Source organism: Castor canadensis, chromosome 8 (assembly GCF_047511655.1).
Source record: "Castor canadensis chromosome 8, mCasCan1.hap1v2, whole genome shotgun sequence".
NCBI classification, from domain to species: domain Eukaryota; kingdom Metazoa; phylum Chordata; class Mammalia; order Rodentia; family Castoridae; genus Castor; species Castor canadensis.
Genome location: NC_133393.1, coordinates 104,234,247 through 104,247,124, shown reverse-complemented (window position 1 = coordinate 104,247,124; position 12,878 = coordinate 104,234,247). Strand labels below are relative to the sequence as shown.

At 43.0% G+C, this 12,878-nt stretch overlaps 1 pseudogene; it reads right to left on the bottom strand.

Moving 5' to 3' along the window:
- Window positions 1-463: 463 nt before the first annotated feature.
- Window positions 464-12,286, bottom strand: LOC109678262 (Krueppel-like factor 3 pseudogene; annotated as a pseudogene).
- Between the last annotated feature and the right edge of the window lie 592 nt (window positions 12,287-12,878).

Sequence of the window (12,878 nt, the reverse complement as noted above, 5' to 3'; positions counted from 1 at the left end):
TTTTAGTTTTCTAAGGAGCCTCTATACTGATTTCCAGCTGCACTAATTTATATTCCCAGCAAATGCAAAAGGGTTCCTCTCCCCCAAACCCCAGCATCCTCAATAGCATTTGTTGTTTGTTTTCTTAGTGACAGACATTCTGATTGATGGAATATCAGTGTCAAGTTTTTCCTTTGGTTTTTTGCTCTCATATTAAATGTATCTGTAAGAAGGGTTTGCTTAGCAGCACTTGTGGGGGTGGGGAGTAATATTCACATTCTTTAGGTCTGACTGGTGGTAAGGAGAGGGATTGGAGAACATGACAATATGGAAGTTTTGTATGATAGGAGACACGTAAACTCAGAGAGCCAGACCAGCTGAATCAAAATTAAAATGTGCATGTAAAAAAATGAGTTAGATAATTGGGCAGGGGGAAGAGAAAGCCAGGAGAGTGGGGAATCACACTGAGGCAGAAGACAGGTGTTTAGACTAACAAGTGGTGTTTCCTATGTAGGGCAAGATGGCCAGAATGCGAGAAGCTGCAGTCAGTCTGGACACTGGAAAGATTTGGTTCCCATGTGTTTTGGGAAATGTCTTGTTAGTACATGAGACAGAGCAAACTTCCCTGTGCATTCTTCCCAGGTGCACTTGTAGGGTTTGTCTTCTATCTGTGTTGTTCTGTGTGCTTTCAAGTGGGAGTGTTTAGTGTACAGTTTGTTGAATCTCTCATAACCACATCTGTGTATCCTCTGCTTCCTTTGGATATCAGGGTAAAGGTCTTTTCCCAGTCTAGCTGTAACTGAAGGGTAATGCTTGCTAAGGGTGGGGAAGGGGGCACTGAGTTCATTAAAGGGGGTGACATTTGTCAGAACAATAGTTTGTCTTCAGTGTTTTGATCCCAGGTTCTATTTTAATTTTCTTCTGTAATATGTGCTTCTCATATGATTCAGTTATAGATACTTGCATGCTACTGTACTGTTTGAAATGTCCATCTCTTCTGACAGGGAGACTATGAACTGCTGCTGGAGGTGGTTGGTGTACATTAAGGGCACAGGTTGCACCTCGACAGGCTGGCTGACGGCAGGATGCCCCGGCTCCAGATTCCATGCCATGAGAGGGCAACTGCCGTCATGAGTGGCATGAAGAGAGGCACTCTGAAGGGCTACAGGCTCAGGGAAAGGGGGTCTTTCTTAATGGGGGGTGGCTAGAAGACATGTTTAATCCAGGTGACATGCTTCAGTGCCAGGACAGGACCTGCAACCAGGAAGGAGAGCTCTCAGCCAAGGGTGGTGACCCCACTTGTTCACTGTGAGGTTCACCTGCTCTGACTGTATTTTATGTGACAGGCTTTTCTGGGTCTGAAAGAATTGTCAGGTAACAGTGTAGAGTAGATGACTCCACACCCGTTGGCCTTCATGAACTCCATGCAATTAGATGGGGTGCATGACTTCTAACTTGATTTGGACTGAGTCAAACAGGAGGTTTTGGTTAAACCTTCTAGGGTAGTCTGGTGTTTGGGTTTGGGAAATGTGGGTGCTAAGCATTGCCTATGAGGAATAAAGGCCTGATTCCTGCCTCAGCCCTGTGAGCACAGCACACCAGGCTTGGTGGCTTTGGTGGCCATGGCACCTGTGCCACCAAAGGACTGGCACCTGTACTCCCTGCCCAATGCAGGGACCTTGTGCTCCACTGGACTCTGCGCCTGGCTCTCCTCCTATGGTCCTGACACCAACTCTGGGCAGTCACATGACACCAGTACCACTCGCTCTTCAGTGTCATTTTGATTTCTATTTCCATAGTGTCTAAGGGTGTTGAACATTTCTTCATGTATTTTTAGCCATTTGTACTTCTTTTGAGAACTATTCATTTGCCCATTTATTAATTAGATTATTTGTTCTTTTGGTGTTTAATGTTTTGAGCACTATATATTCTGGATTTTAATCCTTTGTCTGATAAATAGGTTGCAAAGATTTTCTCCCATTCTGTGGGTTATTTCTTAATTCTTGTAATTATTTCCTTTGATGTGCAGAAGCCTTTTCATTTGATATGATCTTATCCATCAATTCTTGCTTTTATTTCTTGAGCAATTGGAGTCCTTTTCAAAAAGTCATCACCTTTGTCTTTGTCTTCAAGTGATTTTCTTATGTTTTCCTCTAATAGTTTCAAAGTTTTAGGTCTTACATTAATATCTTTGATCCATTTTGATCTAATGACTCAGTGACTTTTAAAGGACTCTAAGGAAGTCAGAAACAGAGCCAACATCAGGAACCATTCTTGAACTCTTGCTTCTTAGACCTATGTCTAGACTTAACATCTAGCTGTTAGTTTTCCTCGCAAACTGTGGTAGTACTCATGAACTTGAATTATTTTTCAAATTTAAAATGAGCCATCTTAGATTTACTTGTGGCATTAATAATAATGTCTACAAGCTGCTCAACACCTACATTGCTGTAGGTATTACTTAGCACCTTGCAAATACTGTTTCTAACTTGTAGTATTTGAGTCATTTTTTTAGATGAGAAAATGGAAGATTAAACCTTTTGTCTAACATCATATGGATTATAGACCAGAATTTACATTAAGTAGGTATTCTACACTATAACTTTACTACTAAGTTGATCAATAAGTTTCTTGAAGTCTAATATGTTGAAAATACTTGAAAAGTCATATACACACTGAGAAACCTTTCACTGCATTGTAAACCCTGCTTGCTTTTTGGTTTAGAACTTACCCTATTGGGCCTGTAGGTTCTCTGAACCCAGAGACTATGCTGATCACTTAGGTAGGCTCATATGTGGCATGGCTTCTAACATAGCCTTCCTTTTAAAAATTCCATGGAAGGAAAAAGAGAATTACTCTAGCACTTTTTCACATTATTCTCAGCCAGAGCATATAGGTGATGCCTACTGGTGTTTATTGTGAGAACCATCATTTATTGTCTGCCCACTGTCAATATTGTTCCATGCACTGAATCTTTATAAGAAACTTCATGTAGTGGATATTAATATTTTCCCATTTTCATATAAGGACATTGAAGAACAATGAAGTAAAATAATTAGGCCAAGATCATATACATAGTAAGTAGAGAGTAGGAACTAAATCCAATTCACTGGTTCTGGAGTTTGGACCATCGTTCATGCTGCTGTTTGTCTTGGCAAAGGCAACACGCCTCCTCATGATGAACCATTATTAAGGAGACAAGATGTCCTGCTCTGATGTTTTGATGTTTGATACACAGACACTTTCCTTTCCTTCCCTTGCCTTCTGTTCCTTTCCGTTTTCTTTTCCCACATTATTTATTGTCTTTCTGAAGTTTAAATATTATATGGATAATGCACCATACTTTCTTGTATTCGTTATTATGAAAATACAGAAAGCGTTCATGTTTCCTCTGCCTCTTTCAGAGGTAAGGCTGTATTCAGAACTTCTTATAGAAATATATGCATGTGCTTATTCAAATACACACTTTGGTTTTCCTTTTGGTGTGTTTATTAACACACATGTTATCATGCTACATGCATATTATGTGATTTACTTTTTGCAAGAGCCCTAACACACTGTGGAGCTCTTTCTCCAAAGAAACAGTATATATTCACCTTCCTAACTCCTTTTGAATATTTTGCTTATCTAAGTACAGATGTACAAAAATCTATTTAATTATATGTTCATTTATCTATTTACAGACTTCTTTACTTATATAATTATTTATTTTTAGGTTATATACTTTTTGTTATTTCTGAAGAGGCAAAAATATACATATAATGCTAGTACAGTTTTCTCTGGGTGTATATATAAATTGTTCTGAATAGCTAGATTACTTAGGAGTAGAATTTCAGAGTTTAAGAATACAATTTGTAAACCAGCTGTTGGTGACTCATGCCTATAATCCTAGCTACTTTGGAAGCTGAGTTTGAGAACATTGTTGTTTGAGGCCAGTCTGGGCAAAAAGTTAACACAACCCTATCTCGACGAATAGCTAGGTACAGTAGAGCAGGCCTGTTATTCCAAATTATGTAGGAGGCTAAGAAAAGATGATTCCAGGCTGGCCTGGGCAAAAAGCAAGATCCTATCTCCAAAATAATCAGAACAAAAAAGGGATGTACTAATGGATTAAGCAGTAGAGCACCTTCCACAGACCCTGAGTTCAAACCCCAGTAGCACACACAAACACAAAAAAAAAAAGAAAGAAAGAAAAAAAGAAAACAAAGAATGCAACTGTGAATTTCAATTGAAACCACAACTTTATCACCAAAAAACCAGCAGCAATTTAATATATATCTGCTATGTCTTGATGCTCATTTTCCCATATGCCACCATTTAATACTAATATTTTTGGGGTATTACTGATTGCTTCTTTTTCTTTTATCTTTTTTTGTGTCTTTGCCCACTTTTCTATTAGTTTGTTTGCACTTTTTTCTTTTGGTACTTGGGGTACTTTGGTTGAACTCAGAGTCTCGCACTTGCTAGGTGGGTGCTGTACCACTTTAGCCATGCCTGCAGCCCTTTATAATTTTTGAGATAGGGTCTCACTCTATGTGTAGGCTAACATGGACCATGTGAACATGATCCTGCTGTTTGTGTTTCTCTGTGTAGCTGGGATGACAGGTGCATACCATCATACCCAACCATTGGTTGAGATAGGATCTCTCAAATTTACTGGGTTAGGTTGACCTCAAACTGCAATCCTCTGTATCTCTACCTTCTGAGCAGCTAGGATTACAGGTGTATATCACCCTCCTCCCCCCAGCTTGTTTACTCTTTTATTATTTATGAAAGCATTTATATTTTCTAGACTTTAAGTGTTATTTATTAAAAGGTCATCAACATCTCTCTCCATCAGTTGCTGGTCTTCAAATTTTTCATGTATACAAACACTTTTGGAGAGGGTGCAGTTTTCTCATTCCCTCGTTAGAGTGAGCTTTCTTGCTCTCACTCCTGGTTATTACTGAACCTAACTGGGCTTAACTGGGTGCGACTGGAGATTCACAAAAGACAAAGTAGACAGATAGACAGAAAGTGGGGTCAGGTGTGTTGGGTGCTTGGGTGGAGACACCCAACCCTCATTGCTTTTTTTTCTCTATCTTTATTCTTTAAGACCTTACTCCTTTCAGTTCTTTTAAACCTTGCTTCTAAAGTCTTCTTTAAAACCTTGCTTAAAACCTCTTTCCTGAGACTCACACTGTCCCATGTTTTATCTTAGTTTATCTTTAGCTTAGTCACTCTTTTGCCCCCAGGCTTGAAGCTTTTCTTTAGCATTCTCTCTTTAGCTCTCTTAAAGCCTCGGTGCTCAGACTTGCAAAGTCTAGGTCCTCTATCTTGCACTGTCCCATGTTCTCTTTGGCTTTTCTTTAGCTTCTAAAGCCTATGTTAAAGTTTTCTTTGGCTCAGCTTTCTAAGGCTTATGTTAAAGTTCTCGGTGCAGGCTTTCTATCAGCCTCTCTTTAGCCATACTTTTCCCTTCAGCAATTTCCCTTTAGCAATTCTTTTCCCTTCCAAAAGCTTCCCACACCAAAAAAGTCAAAGCAAAAGAAGCCAAAGCCCAAGCCAAAACCCCTAAAAACCCAAGCCCCCAAAGCCCCAAGGGAAAAAAGCAAAAGAGCCCAAGCCTTCCTTCAGCTGGCCTTTTATAAATAGCAGCAAACAGGGTGGAGCCTCTTGGGGAGGGGCGTGACATTGTAAAAGGAGAAACGTGCTTTCCTGCTTCTCTGAACACAAACTTAGGAGACTCAGCAGCTGTTCTGCTTTTTCTGTTTAGTGACAGGGGCTGTGCCTACAGATGAAAGCAATTAAGCTGCATCTCACCTTGCTTATGTCCAGTTCTCATAGGCTTTTCATAATCTGCTCCCCACACACTTTCTGTTTTTTGGTACAGAGTTTTTATTGGGTCAAATTCATCAATCTTTTCTTTAAAAATGTTTTTAGATAGTTATTGTAAGGAAATATAGGCCCCAAAAGTGACCACGTGGAGAGGAGTGATCTGGCCAAGAGATTCTTTATTGCCAGGTAGGAGAGGGAGAAAGCAGAGAGAGCTGAGAGAGAGAGAGAGAGAGAGAGAGAGAGAGAGAGAGGCAAGGGCATAAATACCCCTCAGTGGGACTCAGCATGATCTGGTTGGTTAGGATTTTATGGTTCATGCTGTTTGGAGGTTGGGGGCAGAAGGAGGATTCAAGCTAGACTTGAGGCAGGACTGTGACCCTGGGAGGCAGGACTGTGACCCTGGAAAACAGAAGCGTAAGTGTGCAGTAAGAACTAAACCTATCAGTGCCATTATTGCCAACATTCCTCCCTTTTTTGTTTGTTAAGGAAGAGGGCATTGTGTTCGCTCTGGCCTCTTCGAGCTGGCAAGGGGTGGCATAGGGGAAGAGAGGGTTAGTTGGCAAACAATGTTGGGGTGGTGAGTCTCATGATGGCGTACACCCAGGCTCCAAAAATGAAGATTTCCTCTTCCCTGAAGTTGATGAAGGTCCCTTGTAGCCACAGGTCATAAAGAGTCTCGAGCCAATCCTCTGACCTCCGCATGGTGGGTATCAGCCAACTATCCTGGCGTTTTGGAGAGGTTGGTATCCCTGGAGGTACAACTGGTTAAATTTTTGATTAGCAGTGGCAGACATGCAGTGTGATACAAGGGAGAAAGCTTAAGAATAGGAGAGCAAGAACATAGGCATCAGGATGGGCATTGGCCAGGAGAACCACTGTAAAATGTTGTTCCCTAGACAATTTCAAGAGTCGTCCAATTCCCTTCTCCATTTTCTAATTGTTTCTTGGGAGGTGCCACCATTGGGAGACCCATTGAGCTTGACAGCAGTGGGAGTCATGAGAATGACCAGATGAGGGCTGGTCCATCGAAGTCCCAATGGAGAGGGTAGAAGATCCTTTTGGAGAACAAGATGCCCTGGTTTAACAGAAATTGTTATAGGGTGGGGCAGGATCTGGTCTGCATGCTCGCTGAGAAGTTCCCTGAGAAGGCAGGTAGTCGGCCAGAGGAGCAGAGTCTGTTGGAGGCAAGTTTTTCTAAGAGAAATGGGTGGCCATACATTATCTAAGACCCAAATAGGAATATTAGGAGGAGCATAAAAAGGTGTCTGTTCAGAGACTACATACCTAGGGATCTAAATTCTGCAAAATCCTATAACTGCCAGGAAAGCTGTAAGCTGTTTTATGGTATGGGGGTTGGGAAATGGAAGATTGGGATGATGCATTTGTGACTCAGGGAGTGAGTCCCTTTAAGGCCACAACTAGGTAGGTGACCTGTGGGAGGCAAGGGCTGTCAGGATTTAAATGTAACCCTCTTGGATAAAAGAGAGCTTTAGCTCATTATTTTATATAAATTGACACTTTGAACCTTTTAAATGTTTGTACCATATTTAGATAAAGTATAACATAACACTGTTACAAGGTGGTCATTTAAGACACATAAGCAAATATGTAAATGAACTCTGATTCAGTAGTACTTAAAGCTTGACAAGATCAGCAGAAAACACGAATAATTTCTTTGATAAAATCTTTCTCTGTAATGGTTTTTTGTAGATGTTACTCAGAGCAGAACAATATTAAGATAACCTTGTTATTTCATAGACATAGAGAATTTGATTTTAGTTTGACATGACCCTAAAAATCTTTTAGGCAACTCTTAGATTATATTCAACTTTAACTTTATCCCACATCGAAGTTTTTTATTATACACTTTTAAACTCACTCAGACTTTCATACAACATACTAAACCCTTTGATGGTTTGTCCTCATCTTTCCAATTTGAAACAATCTTTAGGACAAACCCTTCTTTACAAAATCCTTTCTCATCCAAAAAACCCATTCCTTTTTCTTTAACTTCTCAAAAAATACATTTATTTCCTATCTATATCCTTTCCAGTTGTTTACTTTGTAACTTGTATTTTAAAATTAACCTTTATAAGAATTTTAAATTTATTATAGGGGCTGGAGCAATTAACTAGTAGCCCTTGTTGTTTTAAGGAATTTATGATGGGCATAAGGCCTCATCCCTCAGGCTTGAGGGGATATTGTTTTAGGTGTGAAAACTGTGAGGGATTTTTGAGTTTTATTTGAATAGGGAGGGCCTTCCTGGCTCACCCTACACTCATCTCATCAGTCCACACTGTGGAATCTTCTTTGTTCTTGAAGGAGGGGGCAGCACAGATAGCTGCCTGGGGGGAGGAGAATTTGAACTTTAATTGAGATACTAAATCCCGTCCCAGCGGGGACACCAGAGTTTCAGGTACAATGGGGAAAGAGTGACAGAAGAGGAGGTCTCCCCAAGAGCAGGCCAGAGGCCAGGTAAACTAGCACTCTAGGAGCTGGCCAGATTTGCCCCAAATGATAACTTTTGTCATTGGACCGGGGACCTGGAGAAAAAGGTAAAACAGAGAACGGGCTCCACTGTCTAGGAGGAAAATGGCCTTTTTTTCCCTGCCATTATGGCTCCTCAACACTGATGCCAAGAAGTGGGGTGTGGCAAGGAGGCTGGGACCCATCAATACATAAGAGGTGGCACCTCACCTTCCATCTGGTGATGGGGGCACTTAGACCTCCAGTGGTTACCCTTGCAGAGGGCAGAGTCCTGATTGGGGGTGGGGCTGTCTCCCAGGCTGTCCCCCTTAAGCATTCTCTGCAGAAGTGCCCCTCCTGTCCACCATGGTAGCAGGTTCAGGATTCAGGCCCCAGTCAGGTGGGGCCCTCTCTGAGAACAGCAATGAGGCCATGGTGTCTCTTATCTTTTTCTCTCCTGTTAGTAAGGTCCTGGACATACAGACGTAGCCATAAATACAGACATGGCTATAAATACAGACGTGGCTAGCTGTATTACTTGCTTCAATGACTTTTCTCTTCAGCCACAGTCTGAGTTTTTTAACAAATATCTGGGACTGACTGTTAGAAATTTATCTTTGAGGAGAACCTCTCTCACCTGTGACTCTGAGTCCACCATGGTATGCTTTCTGATAGGTTGTTGCTGTAAAGTAAAGTTGTTATTTTACATTGACATCTGACACTCTGGAGAGCAAGTCTCTGAACTGTTCTGGGCCTCAGTTTCCTCACTTGAAGAATGAGGGATCTGGTCTAGGTTAAACTACGTTTTTCTACTATGAGTTGGCTGAAGTGACATAAATGCCACTTGTCTTCTTTACCTTTTTTTTTTTTTAGTAATATTGGGGAATTGAACCCAGGGCTTTGCACATGCTGGGCAGACATTTTCCCATTGAGCTACTTCCACAGCCCCAAATATTATTACTATTATTTCTTACTTTGGCTGTACTGGGCTTAAACTCAGGACTTTATGCTTGTAAAGTGGCACTCTACTGTTTGAGCCATATAATCATTTCCAACCTGAGTGGCCTGGGCCAGAATCCATTGCTTTTCTAATGAGAGAAATTTGTATAGGGGACTTCAGAGACAGAGGACACGTGGTGAGACCATGGAGGAGGCAGAAAGGTGCACTGACATCTTAGGTAAGGGAGGGGAAGGCAGAGCCTGGAGGCAAGATACACGCTCAAGGGATTAGCCATCACCCGTGTCTCCAGGTTGCTCCCATTGATTGGTACTGGCAGGCTTTCAGCAAAATGAAACCTCCACTTTCTGGTCACCGAATAAAGCATGAGCTCTCTCAGAGCTGGAACCGCCTTGAGGTCAGAATTGGCAAGGAGTATCTTGCTTAACTCCATGATGGGGAAAGTATCAGGAAGATAGGAGGAGATAGGTATGGTAAGCAGTGCAAGAAGTCTGTTTACATGGGGAAGAAGGAGGTTTGGAGAGGAATTGGCTGATTTAGAAACTGGTTTATAGGCTGATAGAATCTGTGCAGGGGAACAGAAAGTACAGAGGGAGGATTTGAAGTCAGAGAGCCGGATTTAGACAGAGGTATGAAAAGGCTTGGACATAATGGAATCTCTCCCCATCGTCCCGATCGCTCACAGTAGTTATGTGTCCCATAAAAGGTTGGGATTTAAAGACCCAAAAAGGGGTTGTCTAAAGGATAAGTGGGCCAGATTTGAGTGCAAAAGCAGATCAAATGTTTGGTTTTATATCAGGGGTCAAACCCAAGGTGTCTAAATTATTCAGGAGGCATCTCAATGGGGAGTCAGATGGCAGAGAAGACGTAGAGGCACCCATTATGAGGGACCCAGTCCTGGAATGGGAGAGGAGGATATTATGTACTGTGGAGCATCCTCGCACAGCACAAATATCCGAGAAAACGCAAAGCACATGAGAATCGGCCGTCGCTATGTTCAGGTGGTTTGCAGGCCAGAGGCTGGCGGCTTGGATTACCTAGGCCTAGGTTTTGTAGGGTCCTGGACCCTGTAAAATCCAAACCCTGCAGAGAAGGGGATCCCTCTACCGTCTGAGCCGCCCTGAGATAGCCCAAAGCAGGGGAAGTGTTCTAAAACCCAGAGACATTGAAGGGAGAGACCACAAAGGGAGCCCAAGAAGGATAGGTGGACTCACCAAAGAATATCTGGGGTTGGATGTGAGCGAGGGTGATTAGGAGGATGAGTCCTGGCCAGTCACGTTCAGGGTGGTCGTGTGGTGAGTTGGAATCGGGGTCCCACCAGGATTAGTGGGGAAACCTGCCCCGAGTCATGGCACCAAATGTAAGGAAATATAGGCCCCAAAAGTGACCATGTGGAGAGGAGTGATCTGGCCAAGAGATTCTTTATTGCTGTGTGGGAGAGGGTGAGAGCAGAGAGAGCTGAGAGAGAAGGAGGAGGGGCAAGTGCTTAAATACCCCTCAGTGGGACTCAGCATGATCTGGTTGGTTAGGATCTTATGGTTCATGCTGATTGGAGGTTGGGGACAGAAGGAGGATTCAAGCTAGACTTGAGGCAGGACTGTGACTGTGGGAGGCAGGACCATGACCCTGGAAAACAGAAGCTTAAGGGTGCAGTAAGAACTGAAACCTATTGGCGCCATTATTGCAACAGTTATTTGCTTAAAAGAACCTTCATTGTGCCAAGACTATTTTTTAATTGCAGTATTTTCTTCCAATATTTTTAATTCCACGTCTTTTCCCATTTATATGTACATTGTTTTAGTGAGGTCAAGAGGGTCTCATTTAGCCTTCTAGTCTGTTAGCAAACAATACAAACAATTCCTTTACTAATCTCAACACTTGAAAGTGGTATTGCTGCAGACAGAGACTGAGAGGACACCTAAGCTTTCAGTAAGAAATTTTATTAAACAAGCCGACAAAGGGAGCCTTCTTTATATACCATTTAGAGCAGGTTACAGAAATGGGGGGCGGTACAGTTTGTCCCACACATAATCACACACCATTGCATTGGCCTCTCTAACCTCTGGGGTGAGGTGAACCTTCTCTGGTTTCCAGGTAACATTCCCCAACTCCAGTTTGTCTTTGTTTCACTGTAGCACTCATCATCTCCCTTCCCCCCTCCCTGCCTTCCTGCCAGTGTTGATCTCAATTTGCATGCATTTGTAGAATTCCTCCACTATTGTAGACATAGATTTCTAGCTTTTTAAGAGTTGGTAAGTAGAACAAAGTGGTTTGTGGGTTGGTGTTTCTCATGTTGTTTAAGTATTAAATTGGTGCCAATGACTGCTTTGTGGAATGAGTTAGTTTTACAATTCATTGTATATAATTTCTTATGTATTTCATAATCACTAGAGGAGTTTGAAAGGTTTCCAATGCATAGAAATAATATTTGTGGAGACAGAAATGTTAATTCCCCATGCCCCAGACTAGCGACTCTCTCTGCCTAGGCCCGCCACTCCTCCTCTTGCACATGAGAGCACTTTTGTTCATTTTCCTCCCATCTCTTTTAGGGGGAGTAGTGGTGGGTTGCAGTTTGTTGCAGTGGTGGTGACTCTGTACATGAGCTGAGCCCTTCCCATAGATTGTCTTAGCTATGATAGGCAGTACTGCTGCACCCAAGGAGCCCAGCAGGATGGGCCAACATCCCAGTGCATGCCACGGCCTCCCCTCATGGGGGTGGAGTTAGAGGGCAGGTGTGGCACAGAGGCCCATGTCAGTCCTCACCCCTGCCAGGTGCACCCCTGCCTGTAGCCCGTTGCTCCTCCTCCTGCACAGCACATGCTCATTTCTCCTCTCATCTGTTTGTGGGGGAGTGGTGGCAGGTTGTAGTTGCTGCTGTGCAGCTTTCAGTGGAAGCAGCAACTCTGATGGAAGCAGCAACTCTGGACCGCAGCTGGACTTTTCTATGGATTGCCTTAACTGTGTGTGGTGGGGAGGGCATGGGGTTTGGGCTGCAGTTCTGTGCAGTGCCCTTGTCTTGGCTGGCACCCAGCAGCTGACTGAGAAGTGGTGTGGACCAAGGGGCATGACAAACTAGGTGTGGGAGTAACTCAAGAAAGTCATAACAAACTGTGGTATGAGTTTCCTAGTAAACACAGGGAGGGGAAGATGGACAGAGACAAGGTGGTAGGACTCGGAAGGGAGTGTATAAGTAAAAGTATGTCCACCATTTCTGGTGGGGAAAGAAAGGACAACTTGACATCCTAGGTGAGGGAAGGGGAACAGAGCTGAGAAACAGGACACACACTCGAGCAATTAGTGATTAGGTGTGCTTTCAGGTTGTGCCTACTAAATGGTACTGGAACACTGTCAGTCACACAAAATCTCCACTCTGCCTCCTGAAGAAGGGGTTACTGACAGATGGGGGAAGAGGAATGCCAGGTTCTGAAACCAAACAGGCCTCTCCAACATAGCGTAAGATGTACCCGGGTCAATCTGGGGCTTGGTCTTAACTTGTAGAAAGGGAGCAGAGAGCACCTCCAGAGTCAGAATCACCATGAGGCCAAAGTTTGGCTAGGAGCTGTTGGTCTGATACCGTGATGGGAAAGTCCCTCAGGAAGACAGGAACAGAGAGAAAGAGAGAGACCGGGGAGTGGCACAGGGGAGTCTGCTTTTGGCT